This window comes from Danio rerio, chromosome 4 (assembly GCF_049306965.1).
Source record: "Danio rerio strain Tuebingen ecotype United States chromosome 4, GRCz12tu, whole genome shotgun sequence".
Taxonomy (NCBI): Eukaryota; Metazoa; Chordata; class Actinopteri; order Cypriniformes; family Danionidae; genus Danio; species Danio rerio.
The window spans coordinates 48,146,117-48,164,940 of record NC_133179.1 but is presented as its reverse complement, the minus strand read 5'-3'; the positions used below and the strand labels follow the sequence as shown (position 1 = coordinate 48,164,940).

At 46.0% G+C, this 18,824-nt stretch overlaps 1 protein-coding gene and 19 non-coding genes across 23 annotated transcripts in view; 14 read left to right on the top strand and 6 right to left on the bottom strand.

The window, feature by feature from the left end:
* zgc:113135 overlaps positions 1-18,824 on the bottom strand; it is a 283,991-nt gene that overhangs the window by 43,580 nt on the left and 221,587 nt on the right. The gene's annotated exons all lie outside the window — the stretch shown is intronic.
* On the bottom strand, positions 2,542-2,624 carry trnal-cag (transfer RNA leucine (anticodon CAG)). Its single transcript has one exon. It is a non-coding gene; the product is annotated as a tRNA-Leu (tRNA).
* Positions 3,952-4,024, top strand: trnav-aac (transfer RNA valine (anticodon AAC)). Its single transcript has one exon. It is a non-coding gene; the product is annotated as a tRNA-Val (tRNA).
* On the top strand, positions 4,129-4,201 carry trnav-cac (transfer RNA valine (anticodon CAC)). Its single transcript has one exon. It is a non-coding gene; the product is annotated as a tRNA-Val (tRNA).
* Positions 5,278-5,360, bottom strand: trnal-cag (transfer RNA leucine (anticodon CAG)). Its single transcript has one exon. It is a non-coding gene; the product is annotated as a tRNA-Leu (tRNA).
* On the top strand, positions 6,692-6,764 carry trnav-aac (transfer RNA valine (anticodon AAC)). The gene has a single exon. It is a non-coding gene; the product is annotated as a tRNA-Val (tRNA).
* trnav-cac (transfer RNA valine (anticodon CAC)) lies at positions 6,869-6,941 on the top strand. The gene has a single exon. It is a non-coding gene; the product is annotated as a tRNA-Val (tRNA).
* On the bottom strand, positions 8,018-8,100 carry trnal-cag (transfer RNA leucine (anticodon CAG)). The gene has a single exon. It is a non-coding gene; the product is annotated as a tRNA-Leu (tRNA).
* trnav-aac (transfer RNA valine (anticodon AAC)) lies at positions 9,432-9,504 on the top strand. The gene has a single exon. It is a non-coding gene; the product is annotated as a tRNA-Val (tRNA).
* trnav-cac (transfer RNA valine (anticodon CAC)) lies at positions 9,609-9,681 on the top strand. The gene has a single exon. It is a non-coding gene; the product is annotated as a tRNA-Val (tRNA).
* On the bottom strand, positions 10,758-10,840 carry trnal-cag (transfer RNA leucine (anticodon CAG)). The gene has a single exon. It is a non-coding gene; the product is annotated as a tRNA-Leu (tRNA).
* Positions 12,146-12,218, top strand: trnav-aac (transfer RNA valine (anticodon AAC)). The gene has a single exon. It is a non-coding gene; the product is annotated as a tRNA-Val (tRNA).
* On the top strand, positions 12,323-12,395 carry trnav-cac (transfer RNA valine (anticodon CAC)). The gene has a single exon. It is a non-coding gene; the product is annotated as a tRNA-Val (tRNA).
* trnal-cag (transfer RNA leucine (anticodon CAG)) lies at positions 13,472-13,554 on the bottom strand. Its single transcript has one exon. It is a non-coding gene; the product is annotated as a tRNA-Leu (tRNA).
* Positions 14,860-14,932, top strand: trnav-aac (transfer RNA valine (anticodon AAC)). The gene has a single exon. It is a non-coding gene; the product is annotated as a tRNA-Val (tRNA).
* Positions 15,037-15,109, top strand: trnav-cac (transfer RNA valine (anticodon CAC)). Its single transcript has one exon. It is a non-coding gene; the product is annotated as a tRNA-Val (tRNA).
* trnav-uac (transfer RNA valine (anticodon UAC)) lies at positions 16,737-16,809 on the top strand. The gene has a single exon. It is a non-coding gene; the product is annotated as a tRNA-Val (tRNA).
* On the top strand, positions 16,914-16,986 carry trnav-cac (transfer RNA valine (anticodon CAC)). The gene has a single exon. It is a non-coding gene; the product is annotated as a tRNA-Val (tRNA).
* trnav-aac (transfer RNA valine (anticodon AAC)) lies at positions 17,880-17,952 on the top strand. Its single transcript has one exon. It is a non-coding gene; the product is annotated as a tRNA-Val (tRNA).
* Positions 18,057-18,129, top strand: trnav-cac (transfer RNA valine (anticodon CAC)). The gene has a single exon. It is a non-coding gene; the product is annotated as a tRNA-Val (tRNA).

Here is an 18,824-nt window from a genome sequence, read left to right as displayed (position 1 = left end):
GGCAGCTAATCTGTGCTCGCCTCCTGGGGCTGCGCCTAGTTTCAATAGCCAACACTTGACAGCTGTCATTGCTTACGGCCACACCACCCTGAGGGGGCTATAGAGCAAACAGGAAGTGAGTTGGCAGCAGTAAGGAGAGAAAGGCTCTCCCCATTTTGTTTGTCTACCTTTTTGTTTATTGACCTTGAGTGTTTTTGTTTGTTTGTTTTCTTTTTGTCTTTAAAAACCACCTAACAGCAGCATTTTGCTGACTGAAGGGTGGTTATGTAGTGTGTTTTATTTTTAATCATGGACAGATTCCCCGGCAACGACATGGAAATGGAGGGACTTGCAAGAAAGGATAAAGAAAATGGGCTGGATAATAGACGGAGAGGGAAAGAAAATGGACTTGACAACAGACAAAGAGATAAATAAAATGAAGAGCCCGGCCAACGAAGAGGTGAGAAAGGTAAGGATAAGCAAGAGGTACAAAGAAGAGTATGCACAAAGAAAGCAACAGTAACTGTAGAAGTAGAAAATGTAAAAGATGCAAGAAGATTTGATATAACCAAAGCAGTCACGGAGCTGATTGGAGAAGGAAGAATGCTGGCGGTGAGACCCAAACAAACAAAGGGAGTATGAAGTAACAATGGAGACTGAAGATGACACCGAAATTTTAATAGACAATGGATTGACAATTAAAGGAGTGAAATCTGAAGTACGGAGTTTACAAAACAGAGACTATGTTGTTTCGTTCAAGCATCTGCCTGTTTACCTAGCAAATGAAGAAATTTTAAGCAAGCTAGAGAGATGGGGAGTTTTCCCCATATCTAAAATTAAAAGAAGATTGTATCCTGGCACAAACATAGAAGATGGAACAAGGTTTGTAAAAAACAGATTTCCGGAAGAGATGGTCTCCTTACCATACAGTACCAAAATCGAGACGGCGGAAGCGCCACAGCACTTTAGAGTCATGCACACCAATCAGGTAAAAACCTGTCGACTATGCATGAGCTCAGAAAATGTGATGAAGGAACGCCCAGAATTCAGGTGCTTCAAATGTGACGAAAGGGGACATTTCGCAAGGACCTGTACAGCTGTGTCGGGCCCGGATTGTAAATTGGCCCTAATACCTGCAGGGAGCTTGTCACGCCGAGTTGGCTTTGTCCGCTCGATTGACCAACGCGTACGCCTTGTTTTATCCTTGCAGGCCTAACTTCGCTGGTGAAAGCACTTGTGGGGTTTCTTTAGTGTAGGGGTCATCACATTCGCCTAACACGCGAAAGGTCCTCAGTTCGAAACCGAGCAGAAACAGTGCTCTTCTTTTGGCGAGAAAATAATAGCATCCACTGCCGCACCAGCAATGATCTTTGACAGGCACCCAATCAAAAAGGGTTATCAGCTCGATCTGCTTGAAGGTTTCCGTAGTGGTTATCACGTTCGCCTCACACGCGAAAGGTCCCCAGTTCGAAACTGGGCGGAAACAACCTCTGGCTTTTATGACAATTGTCAAATCAGGCTTCTGTTGAGTACTGACGTTCACTGAAAACATTTTTTCTGCAGAGCGGTGTGAGGCTAGAAGTTTGAATTCAGCTCAGTGTTTACCGCCCCTCGCGGTGTCGCAAACTTGCGTAGAATCTGATTTCTTTTAGCTTTGTGTTGTGCATGAGCAGGTGGCCAGTGCGTTTGCTGGCCCTTCACGGTGCAGACCGTTCAAGACAGCTCTATAAAAAAAGACTATAAATACTTGAAGCAGCACTGGCCTATTGGTTTCTGTAGTGTAGTGTTTATCATGTTTGCATTACACGCTAAAGGTCTCCTGTTCGAAACTGGGCGGAAGCATACAATTAGCGGACACTTTTGTCCAAAGCGACATACAATAGTGGAGGTATTCAACAAGACGAGGCAATGCATACGAAAAAGGGCTATTTATTCCAAGTAATTTGTTTGTGCTCAGAGAATTTAGTGCTGGAGTAGGAGTTTCGTTTTCTTTAGAGAGAGGGATATTCACCGGGGTTCGGGTGTACTCTGAAGAGATGGGTGTTAGCTGTCGTTTGAAGGACACCGGTGTATCCGTAATCCGAGTGGGAATGGGAAGGTGATTCCACCAGCGTAGAACATTGAATGAAAACATTGTGGAAAGTGACTTTCCGTCTCTCTGCGCTGGCACCACAAGAAAGTTCTCTCACCCTAACCGGAGGCTCCTGTGGTTATCACGATGGCTTTACAAGCGGAGGGTCTCCTGTTAGCAACTGGGCGGAAACATTCAGATTTGCTTTTACGCACATTCTCAATTGGCTCTCTGCTCACTGGATGATCCACGATACAAGGGCATGGATCTGTCAAATGTCATGACTTGACGTTGTACGAGGATTTGACGAAAAAAATGCCCTGCAAACCTTAAAAAGCAACACCATCCCAGGACAATTCTTTTGATCCCCTTTTAGTGCACTTGCATTAAAGCCCGCGTGATGCGGCACTTTGTCAGTGTTACTGTATCATTCGGACATGGGGGCAGAGAGTTAAAGAATTCAGCCTGAGCGCACTGCCGCAGGCTCGGTTTGTCAGAAATGGGATTCGAACCCACGCCTCCAGGGGAGACTGCGACCTGAACGCAGCGCCTTAGACCGCTCAGGCATCCTGACATGCAAGCTTGGCAGGAGCTGTCTCCTGGGAGCCACACCGCAGTACCGTGACATGGAATCTGGTGCTTCACAGCTTGCCCAGCTCCGGCTGTCCAGCTCATTGGCGCTGCAGGCAGCTAATCTGTGCTCGCCTCCTGGGGCTGCGCCTAGTTTCAATAGCCAACACTTGACAGCTGTCATTGCTTACGGCCACACCACCCTGAGGGGGCTATAGAGCAAACAGGAAGTGAGTTGGCAGCAGTAAGGAGAGAAAGGCTCTCCCCATTTTGTTTGTCTACCTTTTTGTTTATTGACCTTGAGTGTTTTTGTTTGTTTTCTTTTTGTCTTTAAAAACCACCTAACAGCAGCATTTTGCTGACTGAAGGGTGGTTATGTAGTGTGTTTTATTTTTAATCATGGACAGATTCCCCGGCAACGACATGAAAATGGAGGGACTTGCAAGAAAGGATAAAGAAAATGGGCTGGATAATAGACGGAGAGGTAAAGAAAATGGACTTGACAACAGACAAAGAGATAAATAAAATGAAGAGCCCGGCCAACGAAGAGGTGAGAAAGGTAAGGATAAGCAAGAGGTACAAAGAAGAGTATGCACAAAGGAAGTAACAGTAACTGTAGAAGTAGAAAATGTAAAAGATGCAAGAAGATTTGATATAACCAAAGCAGTCACGGAGCTGATTGGAGAAGGAAGAATGCTGGCGGTGAGACCCAAACAAACAAAGGGAGTATGAAGTAACAATGGAGACTGAAGATGACACCGAAATTTTAATAGACAATGGATTGACAATTAAAAGAGTGAAATCTGAAGTACGGAGGTTACAAAACAAAGACTATGTTGTTTCGTTCAAGCATCTGCCAGTTTACCTAGCAAATGAAGAAATTTTAAGCAAGCTAGAGAGATGGGGAGTTTTCCCCATATCTAAAATTAAAAGAAGATTGTATCCTGGCACAAACATAGAAGATGGAACAAGGTTTGTAAAAAACAGATTTCTGGAAGAGATGGTCTCCTTACTATACAGTACCAAAATCGAGACGGAGGAAGCGCCACAGCACTTTAGAGTCATGCACACCAATCAGGTAAAAACCTGTCGACTATGCATGAGCTCAGAAAATGTGATGAAGGAACGCCCAGAATTCAGGTGCTTCAAATGTGACGAAAGGGGACATTTCGCAAGGACCTGTACAGCTGTGTCGGGCCCGGATTGTAAATTGGCCCTAATACCTGCAGGGAGCTTGTCACGCCGAGTTGGCTTTGTCCGCTCGATTGACCAACGCGTACGCCTTGTTTTATCCTTGCAGGCCTAACTTTGCTGGTGAAAGCACTTGTGGGGTTTCTGTAGTGTAGTGGTCATCACGTTCGGCTAACACGCGAAAGGTCCTCGGTTCGAAACCGAGCAGAAACAGTGCTCTTCTTTTGGCGAGAAAATAATAGCATCCACTGCAGCACCAGCAATGATCGTCGACAGGCACCCAATCAAAAAGGGTTATCAGCTCGATCTGCCTGAAGGTTTCTGTAGTGTAGTGGTTATCACGTTCGCCTCACACGCGAAAGGTCCCCAGTTCGAAACTGGGCGGAAACAACCTCTGGCTTTTATGACAATTGTCAAATCAGGCTTCTGTTGAGTACTGACGTTCACTGAAAACATTCTTTCTGCAGAGCGGTGTGAGGCTAGAAGTTTGAATTCAGCTCAGTGTTTACCGCCCCTCGCGGTGTCGCAAACTTGCGTAGAATCTGATTTCTTTTAGCTTTGTGTTGTGCATGAGCAGGTGGCCAGTGCGTTTGCTGGCCCTTCACGGTGCAGACCGTACAAGACAGCTCTATAAAAAAAGACTATAAATACTTGAAGCAGCACTGGCCTATTGGTTTCCGTAGTGTAGTGTTTATCATGTTTGCATTACACGCTAAAGGTCTCCTGTTCGAAACTGGGCGGAAGCATACAATTAGCGGACACTTTTGTCCAAAGCGACATACAATAGTGGAGGTATTCAACAAGACGAGGCAATGCATACGAAAAAGGGCTATTTATTCCAAGTAATTTGTTTGTGCTCAGAGAATTTAGTGCTGGAGTAGGAGTTTCGTTTTCTTTAGAGAGAGAGATATTCACCGGGGTTCGGGTGTACTCTGAAGAGATGGGTGTTCGCTGTCGTTTGAAGGACACCGGTGTATCCGTAATCCGAGTGGGAATGGGAAGGTGATTCCACCAGCGTAGAACATTGAATGAAAACATTGTGGAAAGTGACTTTCCGTCTCTCTGCGCTGGCACCACAAGACAGTGCTCTCACCCTAACCGGAGGCTCCTGTGGTTATCACGATGGCTTTACAAGCGGAGGGTCTCCTGTTAGCAACTGGGCGGAAACATTCAGATTTGCTTTTACGCACATTCTCAATTGGCTCTCTGCTCACTGGATGATCCACGATACAAGGGCATGGATCTGTCAAATGTCATGACTTGACGTTGTACGAGGATTTGACGAAAAAAATGCCCTGCAAACCTAAAAAAGCAACACCATCCCAGGACAATTCTTTTGATCCCCTTTCAGTGCACTTGCAGTAAAGCCCGCGTGATGCGGCACTTTGTCAGTGTTACTGTATCATTCGGACATGGGGGCAGAGAGTTAAAGAATTCAGCCTGAGCGCACTGCCACAGGCTCGGTTTGTCAGAAGTGGGATTCGAACCCACGCCTCCAGGGGAGACTGCGACCTGAACGCAGCGCCCTAGACCGCTCGGCCATCCTGACATGCAAGCTTGGCAGGAGCTGTCTCCTGGGAGCCACACCGCAGTACCGTGACATGGAATCTGGTGCTTCACAGCTTGCCCAGCTCCGGCTGTCCAGCTCATTGGCGCTGCAGGCAGCTAATCTGTGCTCGCCTCCTGGGGCTGCGCCTAGTTTCAATAGCCAACACTTGACAGCTGTCATTGCTTACGGCCACACCACCCTGAGGGGGCTATAGAGCAAACAGGAAGTGAGTTGGCAGCAGTAAGGAGAGAAAGGCTCTCCCCATTTTGTTTGTCTACCTTTTTGTTTATTGACCTTGAGTGTTTTTGTTTGTTTGTTTTCTTTTTGTCTTTAAAAACCACCTAACAGCAGCATTTTGCTGACTGAAGGGTGGTTATGTAGTGTGTTTTATTTTTAATCATGGACAGATTCCCCGGCAACGACATGGAAATGGAGGGACTTGCAAGAAAGGATAAAGAAAATGGGCTGGATAATAGACGGAGAGGGAAAGAAAATGGACTTGACAACAGACAAAGAGATAAATAAAATGAAGAGCCCGGCCAACGAAGAGGTGACAAAGGTAAGGATAAGCAAGAGGTACAAAGAAGAGTATGCACAAAGGAAGCAACAGTAACTGTAGAAGTAGAAAATGTAAAAGATGCAAGAAGATTTGATATAACCAAAGCAGTCACGGAGCTGATTGGAGAAGGAAGAATGCTGGCGGTGAGACCCAAACAAACAAAGGGAGTATGAAGTAACAATGGAGACTGAAGATGACACCGAAATTTTAATAGACAATGGATTGACAGTTAAAGGAGTGAAATCTGAAGTACGGAGGTTACAAAACAGAGACTATGTTGTTTCGTTCAAGCATCTGCCTGTTTACCTAGCAAATGAAGAAATTTTAAGCAAGCTAGAGAGATGGGGAGTTTTCCCCATATCTAAAATTAAAAGAAGATTGTATCCTGGCACAAACATAGAAGATGGAACAAGGTTTGTAAAAAACAGATTTCCGGAAGAGATGGTCTCCTTACCATACAGTACCAAAATCGAGACGGCGGAAGCGCCACAGCACTTTAGAGTCATGCACACCAATCAGGTAAAAACCTGTCGACTATGCATGAGCTCAGAAAATGTGATGAAGGAACGCCCAGAATTCAGGTGCTTCAAATGTGACGAAAGGGGACATTTCGCAAGGACCTGTACAGCTGTGTTGGGCCCGGATTGTAAATTGGCCCTAATACCTGCAGGGAGCTTGTCACGCCGAGTTGGCTTTGTCCGCTCGATTGATCAACGCGTACGCCTTGTTTTATCCTTGCAGGCCTAACTTCGCTGGTGAAAGCACTTGTGGGGTTTCTGTAGTGTAGTGGTCATCACGTTCGCCTAACACGCGAAAGGTCCTCGGTTCGAAACCGAGCAGAAACAGTGCTCTTCTTTTGGCGAGAAAATAATAGCATCCACTGCTGCACCAGCAATGATCGTCGACAGGCACCCAATCAAAAAGGGTTATCAGCTCGATCTGCCTGAAGGTTTCTGTAGTGTAGTGGTTATCACGTTCGCCTCACACGCGAAAGGTCCCCAGTTCGAAACTGGGCGGAAACAACCTCTGGCTTTTATGACAATTGTCAAATCAGGCTTCTGTTGAGTACTGACGTTCACTGAAAACATTCTTTCTGCAGAGCAGTGTGTGGCTAGAAGTTTGAATTCAGCTCAGTGTTTACCGCCTCTCGCGGTGTCGCAAACTTGCGTAGAATCTGATTTCTTTTAGCTTTGTGTTGTGCATGAGCAGGTGGCCAGTGCGTTTGCTGGCCCTTCACGGTGCAGACCGTACAAGACAGCTCTATAAAAAAAGACTATAAATACTTGAAGCAGCACTGGCCTATTGGTTTCCGTAGTGTAGTGTTTATCATGTTTGCATTACACGCTAAAGGTCTCCTGTTCGAAACTGGGCGGAAGCATACAATTAGCAGACACTTTTGTCCAAAGCGACATACAATAGTGGAGGTATTCAACAAGACGAGGCAATGCATACGAAAAAGGGCTATTTATTCCAAGTAATTTGTTTGTGCTCAGAGAATTTAGTGCTGGAGTAGGAGTTTCGTTTTCTTTAGAGAGAGGGATATTCACCGGGGTTCGGGTGTACTCTGAAGAGATGGGTGTTAGCTGTCGTTTGAAGGACACCGGTGTATCCGTAATCCGAGTGGGAATGGGAAGGTGATTCCACCAGCGTAGAACATTGAATGAAAACATTGTGGAAAGTGACTTTCCGTCTCTCTGCGCTGGCACCACAAGACAGTGCTCTCACCCTAACCGGAGGCTCCTGTGGTTATCACGATGGCTTTACAAGCGGAGGGTCTCCTGTTAGCAACTGGGCGGAAACATTCAGATTTGCTTTTACGCACATTCTCAATTGGCTCTCTGCTCACTGGATGATCCACGATACAAGGGCATGGATCTGTCAAATGTCATGACTTGACGTTGTACGAGGATTTGACGAAAAAAATGCCCTGCAAACCTAAAAAAGCAACACCATCCCAGGACAATTCTTTTGATCCCCTTTCAATGCACTTGCAGTAAAGCCCGCGTGATGCGGCACTTTGTCAGTGTTACTGTATCATTCGGACATGGGGGCAGAGAGTTAAAGAATTCAGCCTGAGCGCACTGCCGCAGGCTCGGTTTGTCAGAAGTGGGATTCGAACCCACGCCTCCAGGGGAGACTGCGACCTGAACGCAGCGCCCTAGACCGCTCGGCCATCCTGACATGCAAGCTTGGCAGGAGCTGTCTCCTGGGAGCCACACCGCAGTACCGTGACATGGAATCTGGTGCTTCACAGCTTGCCCAGCTCCGGCTGTCCAGCTCATTGGCGCTGCAGGCAGCTAATCTGTGCTCGCCTGCTGGGGCTGCGCCTAGTTTCAATAGCCAACACTTGACAGCTGTCATTGCTTACGGCCACACCACCCTGAGGGGGCTATAGAGCAAACAGGAAGTGAGTTGGCAGCAGTAAGGAGAGAAAGGCTCTCCCCATTTTGTTTGTCTACCTTTTTGTTTATTGACCTTGAGTGTTTTTGTTTGTTTGTTTTCTTTTTGTCTTTAAAAACCACCTAACAGCAGCATTTTGCTGACTGAAGGGTGGTTATGTAGTGTGTTTTATTTTTAATCATGGACAGATTCCCCGGCAACGACATGGAAATGGAGGGACTTGCAAGAAAGGATAAAGAAAATGGGCTGGATAATAGACGGAGAGGGAAAGAAAATGGACTTGACAACAGACAAAGAGATAAATAAAATGAAGAGCCCGGCCAACGAAGAGGTGAGAAAGGTAAGGATAAGCAAGAGGTACAAAGAAGAGTATGCACAAAGGAAGCAACAGTAACTGTAGAAGTAGAAAATGTAAAAGATGCAAGAAGATTTGATATAACCAAAGCAGTCACGGAGCTGATTGGAGAAGAAAGAATGCTGGCGGTGAGACCCAAACAAACAAAGGGAGTATGAAGTAACAATGGAGACTGAAGATGACACCGAAATTTTAATAGACAATGGATTGACAGTTAAAGGAGTGAAATCTGAAGTACGGAGGTTACAAAACAGAGACTATGTTGTTTCGTTCAAGCATCTGCCTGTTTACCTAGCAAATGAAGAAATTTTAAGCAAGCTAGAGAGATGGGGAGTTTTCCCCATATCTAAAATTAAAAGAAGATTGTATCCTGGCACAAACATAGAAGATGGAACAAGGTTTGTAAAAAACAGATTTCCGGAAGAGATGGTCTCCTTACCATACAGTACCAAAATCGAGACGGCGGAAGCGCCACAGCACTTTAGAGTCATGCACACCAATCAGGTAAAAACCTGTCGACTATGCATGAGCTCAGAAAATGTGATGAAGGAACGCCCAGAATTCAGGTGCTTCAAATGTGACGAAAGGGGACATTTCGCAAGGACCTGTACAGCTGTGTTGGGCCCGGATTGTAAATTGGCCCTAATACCTGCAGGGAGCTTGTCACGCCGAGTTGGCTTTGTCCGCTCGATTGATCAACGCGTACGCCTTGTTTTATCCTTGCAGGCCTAACTTCGCTGGTGAAAGCACTTGTGGGGTTTCTGTAGTGTAGTGGTCATCACGTTCGCCTAACACGCGAAAGGTCCTCGGTTCGAAACCGAGCAGAAACAGTGCTCTTCTTTTGGCGAGAAAATAATAGCATCCACTGCCGCACCAGCAATGATCGTCGACAGGCACCCAATCAAAAAGGGTTATCAGCTCGATCTGCCTGAAGGTTTCTGTAGTGTAGTGGTTATCACGTTCGCCTCACACGCGAAAGGTCTCCAGTTCGAAACTGGGCGGAAACAACCTCTGGCTTTTATGACAATTGTCAAATCAGGCTTCTGTTGAGTACTGACGTTCACTGAAAACATTCTTTCTGCAGAGCAGTGTGAGGCTAGAAGTTTGAATTCAGCTCAGTGTTTACCGCCTCTCGCGGTGTCGCAAACTTGCGTAGAATCTGATTTCTTTTAGCTTTGTGTTGTGCATGAGCAGGTGGCCAGTGCGTTTGCTGGCCCTTCACGGTGCAGACCGTACAAGACAGCTCTATAAAAAAAGACTATAAATACTTGAAGCAGCACTGGCCTATTGGTTTCCGTAGTGTAGTGTTTATCATGTTTGCATTACACGCTAAAGGTCTCCTGTTCGAAACTGGGCGGAAGCATACAATTAGCGGACACTTTTGTCCAAAGCGACATACAATAGTGGAGGTATTCAACAAGACGAGGCAATGCATACGAAAAAGGGCTATTTATTCCAAGTAATTTGTTTGTGCTCAGAGAATTTAGTGCTGGAGTAGGAGTTTCGTTTTCTTTAGAGAGAGAGATATTCACCGGGGTTCGGGTGTACTCTGAAGAGATGGGTGTTCGCTGTCGTTTGAAGGACACCGGTGTATCCGTAATCCGAGTGGGAATGGGAAGGTGATTCCACCAGCGTAGAACATTGAATGAAAACATTGTGGAAAGTGACTTTCCGTCTCTCTGCGCTGGCACCACAAGACAGTGCTCTCACCCTAACCGGAGGCTCCTGTGGTTATCACGATGGCTTTACAAGCGGAGGGTCTCCTGTTAGCAACTGGGCGGAAACATTCAGATTTGCTTTTACGCACATTCTCAATTGGCTCTCTGCTCACTGGATGATCCACGATACAAGGGCATGGATCTGTCAAATGTCATGACTTGACGTTGTACGAGGATTTGACGAAAAAAATGCCCTGCAAACCTAAAAAAGCAACACCATCCCAGGACAATTCTTTTGATCCCCTTTCAGTGCACTTGCAGTAAAGCCCGCGTGATGCGGCACTTTGTCAGTGTTACTGTATCATTCGGACATGGGGGCAGAGAGTTAAAGAATTCAGCCTGAGCGCACTGCCACAGGCTCGGTTTGTCAGAAGTGGGATTCGAACCCACGCCTCCAGGGGAGACTGCGACCTGAACGCAGCGCCCTAGACCGCTCGGCCATCCTGACATGCAAGCTTGGCAGGAGCTGTCTCCTGGGAGCCACACCGCAGTACCGTGACATGGAATCTGGTGCTTCACAGCTTGCCCAGCTCCGGCTGTCCAGCTCATTGGCGCTGCAGGCAGCTAATCTGTGCTCGCCTCCTGGGGCTGCGCCTAGTTTCAATAGCCAACACTTGACAGCTGTCATTGCTTACGGCCACACCACCCTGAGGGGGCTATAGAGCAAACAGGAAGTGAGTTGGCAGCAGTAAGGAGAGAAAGGCTCTCCCCATTTTGTTTGTCTACCTTTTTGTTTATTGACCTTGAGTGTTTTTGTTTGTTTGTTTTCTTTTTGTCTTTAAAAACCACCTAACAGCAGCATTTTGCTGACTGAAGGGTGGTTATGTAGTGTGTTTTATTTTTAATCATGGACAGATTCCCCGGCAACGACATGGAAATGGAGGGACTTGCAAGAAAGGATAAAGAAAATGGGCTGGATAATAGACGGAGAGGGAAAGAAAATGGACTTGACAACAGACAAAGAGATAAATAAAATGAAGAGCCCGGCCAACGAAGAGGTGAGAAAGGTAAGGATAAGCAAGAGGTACAAAGAAGAGTATGCACAAAGGAAGCAACAGTAACTGTAGAAGTAGAAAATGTAAAAGATGCAAGAAGATTTGATATAACCAAAGCAGTCACGGAGCTGATTGGAGAAGGAAGAATGCTGGCGGTGAGACCCAAACAAACAAAGGGAGTATGAAGTAACAATGGAGATTGAAGATGACACCGAAATTTTAATAGACAATGGATTGACAGTTAAAGGAGTGAAATCTGAAGTACGGAGGTTACAAAACAGAGACTATGTTGTTTCGTTCAAGCATCTGCCTGTTTACCTAGCAAATGAAGAAATTTTAAGCAAGCTAGAGAGATGGGGAGTTTTCCCCATATCTAAAATTAAAAGAAGATTGTATCCTGGCACAAACATAGAAGATGGAACAAGGTTTGTAAAAAACAGATTTCCGGAAGAGATGGTCTCCTTACCATACAGTACCAAAATCGAGACGGCGGAAGCGCCACAGCACTTTAGAGTCATGCACACCAATCAGGTAAAAACCTGTCGACAATGCATGAGCTCAGAAAATGTGATGAAGGAACGCCCAGAATTCAGGTGCTTCAAATGTGACGAAAGGGGACATTTCGCAAGGACCTGTACAGCTGTGTCGGGCCCGGATTGTAAATTGGCCCTAATACCTGCAGGGAGCTTGTCACGCCGAGTTGGCTTTGTCCGCTCGATTGATCAACGCGTACGCCTTGTTTTTTTTTTTTTTTTTGGGTTTCTGTAGTGTAGTGGTCATCACGTTTGCCTAACACGTGAAAGGTCCTCGGTTCGAAACCGAGCAGAAACAGTGCTCTTCTTTTGGCAAGAAAATAATGGCATCCACTGCCGCACCAGCAATAATCGTCGACAGGCACCCAATCAAAAAGGGTTATCAGCTCAATCTGCCTGAAGGTTTCTGTAGTGTAGTGGTTATCACGTTCGCCTCACAGGCGAAAGGTCCCCAGTTCGAAACTGGGCGGAAACAACCTCTGGCTTTTATGACAATTGTCAAATCAGGCTTCTGTTGAGTACTGACGTTCACTGAAAACATTCTTTCTGCAGAGCAGTGTGAGGCTAGAAGTTTGAATTCAGCTCAGTGTTTACCGCCTCTCGCGGTGTCGCAAACTTGCGTAGAATCTGATTTCTTTTAGCTTTGTGTTGTGCATGAGCAGGTGGCCAGTGCGTTTGCTGGCCCTTCACGGTGCAGACCGTACAAGACAGCTCTATAAAAAAAGACTATAAATACTTGAAGCAGCACTGGCCTATTGGTTTCCGTAGTGTAGTGTTTATCATGTTTGCATTACACGCTAAAGGTCTCCTGTTCGAAACTGGGCGGAAGCATACAATTAGCGGACACTTTTGTCCAAAGCGACATACAATAGTGGAGGTATTCAACAAGACGAGGCAATGCATACGAAAAAGGGCTATTTATTCCAAGTAATTTGTTTGTGCTCAGAGAATTTAGTGCTGGAGTAGGAGTTTCGTTTTCTTTAGAGAGAGAGATATTCACCGGGGTTCGGGTGTACTCTGAAGAGATGGGTGTTCGCTGTCGTTTGAAGGACACCGGTGTATCCGTAATCCGAGTGGGAATGGGAAGGTGATTCCACCAGCGTAGAACATTGAATGAAAACATTGTGGAAAGTGACTTTCCGTCTCTCTGCGCTGGCACCACAAGACAGTGCTCTCACCCTAACCGGAGGCTCCTGTGGTTATCACGATGGCTTTACAAGCGGAGGGTCTCCTGTTAGCAACTGGGCGGAAACATTCAGATTTGCTTTTACGCACATTCTCAATTGGCTCTCTGCTCACTGGATGATCCACAATACAAGGGCATGGATCTGTCAAATGTCATGACTTGACGTTGTACGAGGATTTGACGAAAAAAATGCCCTGCAAACCTAAAAAAGCAACACCATCCCAGGACAATTCTTTTGATCCCCTTTCAGTGCACTTGCAGTAAAGCCCGCGTGATGCGGCACTTTGTCAGTGTTACTGTATCATTCGGACATGGGGGCAGAGAGTTAAAGAATTCAGCCTGAGCGCACTGCCACAGGCTCGGTTTGTCAGAAGTGGGATTCGAACCCACGCCTCCAGGGGAGACTGCGACCTGAACGCAGCGCCCTAGACCGCTCGGCCATCCTGACATGCAAGCTTGGCAGGAGCTGTCTCCTGGGAGCCACACCGCAGTACCGTGACATGGAATCTGGTGCTTCACAGCTTGCCCAGCTCCGGCTGTCCAGCTCATTGGCGCTGCAGGCAGCTAATCTGTGCTCGCCTCCTGGGGCTGCGCCTAGTTTCAATAGCCAACACTTGACAGCTGTCATTGCTTACGGCCACACCACCCTGAGGGGGCTATAGAGCAAACAGGAAGTGAGTTGGCAGCAGTAAGGAGAGAAAGGCTCTCCCCATTTTGTTTGTCTACCTTTTTGTTTATTGACCTTGAGTGTTTTTGTTTGTTTGTTTTCTTTTTGTCTTTAAAAACCACCTAACAGCAGCATTTTGCTGACTGAAGGGTGGTTATGTAGTGTGTTTTATTTTTAATCATGGACAGATTCCCCGGCAACGACATGGAAATGGAGGGACTTGCAAGAAAGGATAAAGAAAATGGGCTGGATAATAGACGGAGAGGGAAAGAAAATGGACTTGACAACAGACAAAGAGATAAATAAAATGAAGAGCCCGGCCAACGAAGAGGTGAGAAAGGTAAGGATAAGCAAGAGGTACAAAGAAGAGTATGCACAAAGGAAGCAACAGTAACTGTAGAAGTAGAAAATGTAAAAGATGCAAGAAGATTTGATATAACCAAAGCAGTCACGGAGCTGATTGGAGAAGGAAGAATGCTGGCGGTGAGACCCAAACAAACAAAGGGAGTATGAAGTAACAATGGAGATTGAAGATGACACCGAAATTTTAATAGACAATGGATTGACAGTTAAAGGAGTGAAATCTGAAGTACGGAGGTTACAAAACAGAGACTATGTTGTTTCGTTCAAGCATCTGCCTGTTTACCTAGCAAATGAAGAAATTTTAAGCAAGCTAGAGAGATGGGGAGTTTTCCCCATATCTAAAATTAAAAGAAGATTGTATCCTGGCACAAACATAGAAGATGGAACAAGGTTTGTAAAAAACAGATTTCCGGAAGAGATGGTCTCCTTACCATACAGTACCAAAATCGAGACGGCGGAAGCGCCACAGCACTTTAGAGTCATGCACACCAATCAGGTAAAAACCTGTCGACAATGCATGAGCTCAGAAAATGTGATGAAGGAACGCCCAGAATTCAGGTGCTTCAAATGTGACGAAAGGGGACATTTCGCAAGGACCTGTACAGCTGTGTCGGGCCCGGATTGTAAATTGGCCCTAATACCTGCAGGGAGCTTGTCACGCCGAGTTGGCTTTGTCCGCTCGATTGATCAACGCGTACGCCTTGTTTTTTTTTTTTTTTTTGGGTTTCTGTAGTGTAGTGGTCATCACGTTTGCCTAACACGTGAAAGGTCCTCGGTTCGAAACCGAGCAGAAACAGTGCTCTTCTTTTGGCAAGAAAATAATGGCATCCACTGCCGCACCAGCAATAATCGTCGACAGGCACCCAATCAAAAAGGGTTATCAGCTCAATCTGCCTGAAGGTTTCTGTAGTGTAGTGGTTATCACGTTCGCCTCACAGGCGAAAGGTCCCCAGTTCGAAACTGGGCGGAAACAACCTCTGGCTTTTATGACAATTGTCAAATCAGGCTTCTGTTGAGTACTGACGTTCACTGAAAACATTCTTTCTGCAGAGCGGTGTGAGGCTAGAAGTTTGAATTCAGCTCAGTGTTTACCGCCCCTCGCGGTGTCGCAAACTTGCGTAGAATCTGATTTCTTTTAGCTTTGTGTTGTGCATGAGCAGGTGGCCAGTGCGTTTGCTGGCCCTTCACGGTGCAGACCGTACAAGACAGCTCTATAAAAAAAGACTATAAATACTTGAAGCAGCACTGGCCTATTGGTTTCCGTAGTGTAGTGTTTATCATGTTTGCATTACACGCTAAAGGTCTCCTGTTCGAAACTGGGCGGAAGCATACAATTAGCGGACACTTTTGTCCAAAGCGACATACAATAGTGGAGGTATTCAACAAGACGAGGCAATGCATACGAAAAAGGGCTATTTATTCCAAGTAATTTGTTTGTGCTCAAAGAATTTAGTGCTGGAGTAGGAGTTTCGTTTTCTTTAGAGAGAGGGATATTCACCGGGGTTCGGGTGTACTCTGAAGAGATGGGTGTTAGCTGTCGTTTGAAGGACACCGGTGTATCCGTAATCCGAGTGGGAATGGGAAGGTGATTCCACCAGCGTTGAACATTGAATGAAAACATTGTGGAAAGTGACTTTCCGTCTCTCTGCGCTGGCACCACAAGACAGTGCTCTCACCCTAACCGGAAGCTTACATGAAAACGGAGGGACTTGCAAGAAAGGATAAAGAAAATGTGCTGGATAATAGACGGAGAGGTAAAGAAAATGGACTTGACAACAGACAAAGAGATAAATAAAATGAAGAGCCCGGCCAACGAAGAGGTGAGAAAGGTAAGGATAAGCAAGAGGTACAAAGAAGAGTATGCACAAAGGAAGCAACAGTAACTGTAGAAGTAGAAAATGTAAAAGATGCAAGAAGATTTGATATAACCAAAGCAGTCACGGAGCTGATTGGAGAAGGAAGAATGCTGGCGGTGAGACCCAAACAAACAAAGGGAGTATGAAGTAACAATGGAGACTGAAGATGACACCGAAATTTTAATAGACAATGGATTGACAATTAAAGGAGTGAAATCTGAAGTACGGAGGTTACAAAACAGAGACTATGTTGTTTCGTTCAAGCATCTGCCTGTTTACCTAGCAAATGAAGAAATTTTAAGCAAGCTAGAGAGATGGGGAGTTTTCCCCATATCTAAAATTAAAAGAAGATTGTATCCTGGCACAAACATAGAAGATGGAACAAGGTTTGTAAAAACAGATTTCCGGAAGAGATGGTCTCCTTACCATACAGTACCAAAATCGAGACGGCGGAAGCGCCACAGCACTTTAGAGTCATGCACACCAATCAGGTAAAAACCTGTCGACTATGCATGAGCTCAGAAAATGTGATGAAGGAACGCCCAGAATTCAGGTGCTTCAAATGTGACGAAAGGGGACATTTCGCAAGGACCTGTACAGCTGTGTCGGGCCCGGATTGTAAATTGGCCCTAATACCTGCAGGGAGCTTGTCACGCCGAGTTGGCTTTGTCCGCTCGATTGACCAACGCGTACGCCTTGTTTTATCCTTGCAGGCCTAACTTCGCTGGTGAAAGCACTTGTGGGGTTTCTGTAGTGTAGTGGTCATCACGTTCGCCTTACACGCGAAAGGTCCTCGGTTCGAAACCGAGCAGAAACAGTGCTGTTCTTTTGGCGAGAAAATAATAGCATCCACTGCCCCACAAGCAATGATCGTCGACAGGCACCCAATCAAAAAGGGTTATCAGCTCGATCTGCCTGAAGGTTACTGTAGTGTAGTGGTTATCACGTTTGCCTCACACGCGAAAGGTCCCCAGTTCGAAACTGGGTGGAAACAACCTCTGGCTTTTATGACAATTGTCAAATCAGGCTTCTGTTGAGTACTGACGTTCACTGAAAACATTCTTTCTGCAGAGCGGTGTGAGGCTAGAAGTTTGAATTCAGCTCAGTGTTTACCGCCCCTCGCGGTGTCGCAAACTTGCGTAGAATCTGATTTCTTTTAGCTTTGTGTTGTGCATGAGCAGGTGGCCAGTGCGTTTGCTGGCCCTTCACGGTGCAGACCGTACAAGACAGCTCTATAAAAAAAGACTATAAATACTTGAAGCAGCACTGGCCTATTGGTTTCCGTAGTGTAGTGTTTATCATGTTTGCATTACACGCTAAAGGTCTCCTGTTCGAAACTGGGCGGAAGCATACAATTAGCGGACACTTTTGTCCAAAGCGACATACAATAGTGGAGGTATTCAACAAGACGAGGCAATGCATACGAAAAAGGGCTATTTATTCCAAGTAATTTGTTTGTGCTCAAAGAATTTAGTGCTGGAGTAGGAGTTTCGTTTTCTTTAGAGAGAGGGATATTCACCGGGGTTCGGGTGTACTCTGAAGAGATGGGTGTTAGCTGTCGTTTGAAGGACACCGGTGTATCCGTAATCCGAGTGGGAATGGGAAGGTGATTCCACCAGCGTTGAACATTGAATGAAAACATTGTGGAAAGTGACTTTCCGTTTCTCTGCGCTGGCACCACAAGACAGTGCTTCAGGTGCTTCAAATGTGACGAAAGGGGACATTTCGCAAGGACCTGTACAGCTGTGTCGGGCCCGGATTGTAAATTGGCCCTAATACCTGCAGGGAGCTTGTCACGCCGAGTTGGCTTTGTCCGCTCGATTGACCAACGCGTACGCCTTGTTTTATCCTTGCAGGCCTAACTTCGCTGGTGAAAGCACTTGTGGGGTTTCTGTAGTGTAGTGGTCATCACGTTCGCCTAACACGCGAAAGGTCCTCGGTTCGAAACCGAGCAGAAACAGTGCTCTTCTTTTGGCGAGAAAATAATAGCATCCACTGCTGCACCAGCAATGATCGTCGACAGGCACCCAATCAAAAAGGGTTATCAGCTCGATCTGCCTGAAGGTTTCTGTAGTGTAGTGGTTATCACGTTCGCCTCACACGCGAAAGGTCCCCAGTTCGAAACTGGGCGGAAACAACCTCTGGCTTTTATGACAATTGTCAAATCAGGCTTCTGTTGAGTACTGACGTTCACTGAAAACATTCTTTCTGCAGAGCAGTGTGTGGCTAGAAGTTTGAATTCAGCTCAGTGTTTACCGCCTCTCGCGGTGTCGCAAACTTGCGTAGAATCTGATTTCTTTTAGCTTTGTGTTGTGCATGAGCAGGTGGCCAGTGCGTTTGCTGGCCCTTCACGGTGCAGACCGTACAAGACAGCTCTATAAAAAAAGACTATAAATACTTGAAGCAGCACTGGCCTATTGGTTTCCGTAGTGTAGTGTTTATCATGTTTGCATTACACGCTAAAGGTCTCCTGTTCGAAACTGGGCGGAAGCATACAATTAGCAGACACTTTTGTCCAAAGCGACATACAATAGTGGAGGTATTCAACAAGACGAGGCAATGCATACGAAAAAGGGCTATTTATTCCAAGTAATTTGTTTGTGCTCAGAGAATTTAGTGCTGGAGTAGGAGTTTCGTTTTCTTTAGAGAGAGGGATATTCACCGGGGTTCGGGTGTACTCTGAAGAGATGGGTGTTAGCTGTCGTTTGAAGGACACCGGTGTATCCGTAATCCGAGTGGGAATGGGAAGGTGATTCCACCAGCGTAGAACATTGAATGAAAACATTGTGGAAAGTGACTTTCCGTCTCTCTGCGCTGGCACCACAAGACAGT